The sequence below is a fragment of the Triticum urartu genome, chromosome 4, assembly GCF_003073215.2.
Source record: "Triticum urartu cultivar G1812 chromosome 4, Tu2.1, whole genome shotgun sequence".
Taxonomy (NCBI): Eukaryota; Viridiplantae; Streptophyta; class Magnoliopsida; order Poales; family Poaceae; genus Triticum; species Triticum urartu.
Window position 1 is genome coordinate 215,602,175 of NC_053025.1, and position 4,849 is coordinate 215,607,023.

Genomic DNA, 4,849 nt, shown 5'->3' on the forward strand with positions numbered 1-4,849 from the left:
TTGGACAACCTGTCCCAGATAAGCTTTGTTGTCTCCAAAGCACTCGCTCTACCATACTATCCTTTGCTCAGATGGCCACATATGATATTCTTCGCTTGAGAGTCGAGTTGCTTGAATCTCTTCACATCAGCACCATTCAGAGAAGGTGTGACTAAGGGAACACCATTTTCCACAATATACCAGAGATCATTATCAATTGCTTCAAGATGCATTCTCATCTTATTCTTCCAGTAGGGGTAGTCCGTCCCATCGAAGGTAGGACACCCAGCAGAGACCTTGATCATACCTGCGATCGACATAACTAAAACTCCAGGCGGTTAAACCAAAATCACACAGAATAAGGGAGTACCTTGCTCTGATACCAATTGAAAGTGTGTTATATTCACTAGAGGGGGGTGAATAGGCAATTTTTATGAAATTCTTCACTGAGGAATTTGCCGGTGAGGAAATTCCTTAGCGAAGAACTACTAGCAGCGAAATGAGTACTCAAAAGTAAACATAACAGAATACAACCATAGTCATCATGATGAAATGAAGACAGGCACAGAGTACAGGAAGCGTAATTACAGGATAACACAGGATGAAGACAAACAGACTGAAGAAATTGAACTGAGGAAATTTGAGGAAGTCTTCAGTCAAAGTCTTCAAACACAGATATGAACAAACACACAACACAGTTATCAGGAAATGAAAGAGTTGAGGAAATAGAACCAGTAAGCTTGGTGAAGACAAAGATTTGGTAGACCAGTTCCAACTGCTGTCTCAGTTGTACGTCTGGTTGGAGCGGCTGAGTATTTAAACTCGAGGACACACAGTCCCGGACACCCAGTCCTGAACACGCAGCTTAGGACACCCAGTCCTCACCGTATTCTCCTTGAACTAAGATCACACAGACCTCGTCCAATCACTCATGGTAAGTCTTCAGGCGACTTCCAAACCTTCACAAACTTGGTCACTCGGCGATTCACAATCCCTCTTGGATGCTCTAGACCATGACGCCTAACCGTCTGGAAGAAGCACAGTCTCCAAAGGTAACAAGCGTCGGATCCACTCAGGATCAATCTCTTCAGTGATGCTCAATCACTTGGGGTTTGTAGGTGTTTGGGTTTTGGGTTTTTGGTTTTTCCTCACTTGATGATTTTCGCTCAAGGTCCTCAGAGGATGGGTTGCTCTCAAATGACAAGTGTCAATTTCTCTCGGAGCAGCCAACCAGCTAGTGGTTGTAGGGGGCGGCTATTTATAGCCTAGGGAGCAGCCCGACATGATAAGACATAAATGCCCTTCAATGATATGACTGTTAGGTGGATAGATATTTTGGGACAGCTGGCGCATAGCACAGCAACAGTCGGAATTTTGAGTAGCAAAATCCTCAGGGCTATCATGTTCCTCACTGTGTAGGCAATCCGCACTGGCGAATTCCCAACTCCTCAGTCAGGACAAATTCCTCAGAGACCAGAAGAACTTCGTCTCTGTCACTGAAGAAATTGACTGAACTGTATGAGATTTCCTATGGCTTCACTCGAAGGGATTGGTAGATGTAGAATTTTGAGTTGAGCATCACATGGAAATTTTTCCTTAGTATTTCCTCTACCCCCTTTAACAGTACGGTGTTTCCTATGACTCAAGAAAGAGAAACACAAAACTATGAAAACAAAAGTCTTCAAGCTTCATATTCCTCGCATGAATATCAAGTCTTCACGGACACACCAATTTCTTCACTTTCAAAGTCTTCATGAAAGTCTTCAGAAATACCAAAATCTTCAGTCGAAGATATTCATTTTTAGGGGTCGACTTTTCCTGTAAATATCAAACTCCTCATAGACTTATAGACCTGTGTACACTCACAAACGCATTAATCCCTTAACCTATAAGTCTTCAATACACCAAAATCACTAAGGGGCACTAGATGCACTTACATAGTTGTAGAAGCAATAGTTGGCGAGACAACAACGACGCTTCGATGGAGATCAAGGTGTCAAATGAAGGAAATATGCCCTAGAGGCAATAATAAAGTTATTATTTATTTCCTTATATCATGATAAATGTTTATTATTCATGCTAGAATTGTATTAACCGGAAACATGATACATGTGTGAATACATAGACAAACAGAGTGTCACTAGTATGCCTCTACTTGACTAGCTCGTTGATCAAAGATGGTTATGTTTCCTAGGCATAGACAAAGAGTTGTCATTTGATTAACGGGATCACATCATTAGGAGAATGATGTGATTGACTTGACCCATTCCGTTAGCTTAGCACTTGATCGTTTAGTTTGTTGCTATTGCTTTCTTCATGACTTATACATGTTCCTATGACTATGAGATTATGCAACTCCCGTTTACTGGAGGAACACTTTGTGTGCTACCAAACGTCACAACATAACTAGGTGATTATAAAGGTGCTCTACAGGTGTCTCCAAAGGTACTTGTTGGGTTGGCGTATTTCAAGATTAGGATTTGTCACTCTGATTGTTGGAGGCATCTCTGGGCCCACTCGGTAATGCACATCACTATAAGCCTTGCAAGCATTGCAACTAATGAGTTAGTTGCGGAATGATGTGTTACGGAACGAGTAAAGAGACTTGCCGGTAATGAGATTGAACTAGGTATTGAGATACCGACGATCGAATCTCGGGCAAGTAACATACCGATGACAAAGGGAACAACGTATGTTGTTATGCGGTTTGACCGATAAAGATCTTCGTAGAATATGTAGGAGCCAATACGAGCATCGAGGTTTTGCTATTGGTTATTGACTAGAGACGTGTCTTGGTCATGTCTACATAGTTCTCGAACCCGTAGGGTTCGCACGCTTAAAGTTCGATGACGGTTATATTATGAGTTTATGTGTTTGATGTACCGAAGGAGTTCGGAGTCCCGGATGAGATCGGGGACATGACGAGGAGTCTCAAAATGGTCGAGACGTAAAGATCGATATATTAGACGACTATATTCGGACATCGAAAAGGTTCCGAGTGATTCGGGTATTTTCGGGAGTACTGGAGAGTTACGGGAATTCGTATTGGGCCTTAATGGGCCAACGGGAAAGGAGAGAAAGGCCTCAAAGGATGGCCGCACCCCTCCCCATGGGCTGGTCCGAATTGGATTAGGGAGGGGGGCGCCCCCTCCCTTCCTTCTCCTTTTCCCTTCCCTTTCCTTCCCTCCTACTCCTACTACTTGGAAGGGCTCCTAGTTCTACTAGGAAAGGGGGAATCCTACTCCCGGTGGGAGTAGGACTCCCCTAGGGCGCACCATAGAGAGGGCCGGCCCTCCCCCTCCTTCACTCCTTTATATACGGGGGCAGGGGGCACCCCAAAGACACAACAATTGATCTCTTGATCTCTTAGCCGTGTGCAGTGCCCCCCTCCACCATAATCCACCTCGATCATATCGTAGCGGTGCTTAGGCGAAGCCCTGCGTCGGTAGAACATCATCATTGTCACCATGGCGTCGTGCTGACGAAACTCTCCCTCAACACTCAGCTGGATCGGAGTTCGAGGGACGTCATCGAGTTGAACGTGTGCAGAACTCGGAGGTGCCATGCGTTCGGTACTTGATCGGTCGGATCGTGAAGACGTACGACTACATCAACTGCGGTGTGCTAACGCTTTCGCTTTCGGTCTACGAAGGTACGTGGACAACACTCTCCCCTCTCGTTGCTATGCATCACCATGATCTTGCGTGTGCGTAGGAAATTTTTGAAATTACTACATTCCCCAACATCAAGCCAGTGACAATGGAGATCATGACAGTGCTTTGGACATGGAGATCAAAGGCACAAGATGATGATGGCCATATCATGTCACATATTTTGATTGCATGTGATCTTTATCTTTTATGCATCTTATTTTTCTTAGTACGGCGGTAGCATTATAATATGATCCCTCACTAAAATTTCAAGGTACAAGTGTTCTCCCTGAGTATGCACTGTTGCGACAGTTCGTCATGCCGAGACACCACGTGATGATCGGGTGTGATAAGCTCTACATTCACATACAATGAGTGCAAGACAGCTTTGCACGTGCGGAATACTCGGGTTAAACTTGACGAGCCTAGCATGTACAAACATGGCTTCGGAACACTGGAGACCGAAGGTCGAACGTGAATCATATAGTAGATATGATCAACTTTGAGATATTCACCATTGAAAACTACTCCATCTCACGTGATGATCGGACATGGTTTAGTTGATATGGATCACGTGATCATGTAGATGACCCGAGGGATGTCTATCTAAGTGGGAGTTCTTAAGTAATATGATTAATTGAACTTAATTTATCATGTACTTAGCCCTGATAGTTTTTGCATATCTATGTTCTAGATCAATGGCCCATGCTACCGTTCCCTTGAATTTTAATGCGTTCCTAGAGAAAGCTAAGTTGAAAGAAGAGGGTAGAAACTACACGGACTAGGTCCGTAACTTGAGGATTATCCTCATTGCTGCACAGAAGAATTATGTCCTTGATGCACTGCTAGGTGACAAGCCCCCTCCTGCTAATGTAGACGCTTTGAACGTCTGGCAGACGCGGTCTGATGACTACTCTATAGTTTAGTGTTCCATGCTCTACGGCTTGGAATCGGGACTTCAAAGACGTTTTGAACGTCATGGACCATATGAGATGTTCCAGGAGTTGAAGTTAATATTTCAAGCAAATGCCCGAGTTGAGAGATATGAAGTCTCCAACAAGTTCTATAGCTGCAAAATGGAGGAGAACAGTTCTGTCAGTGAACACATACTCAGAATGTCTGGGTACCATAACCACTTGACTCGGCTGGGATTTAATCCTCCAGATGATAGTGTTATTGACAGGGTTCTTCAATCACCGCCACCAAGCTACAAAGGCTTC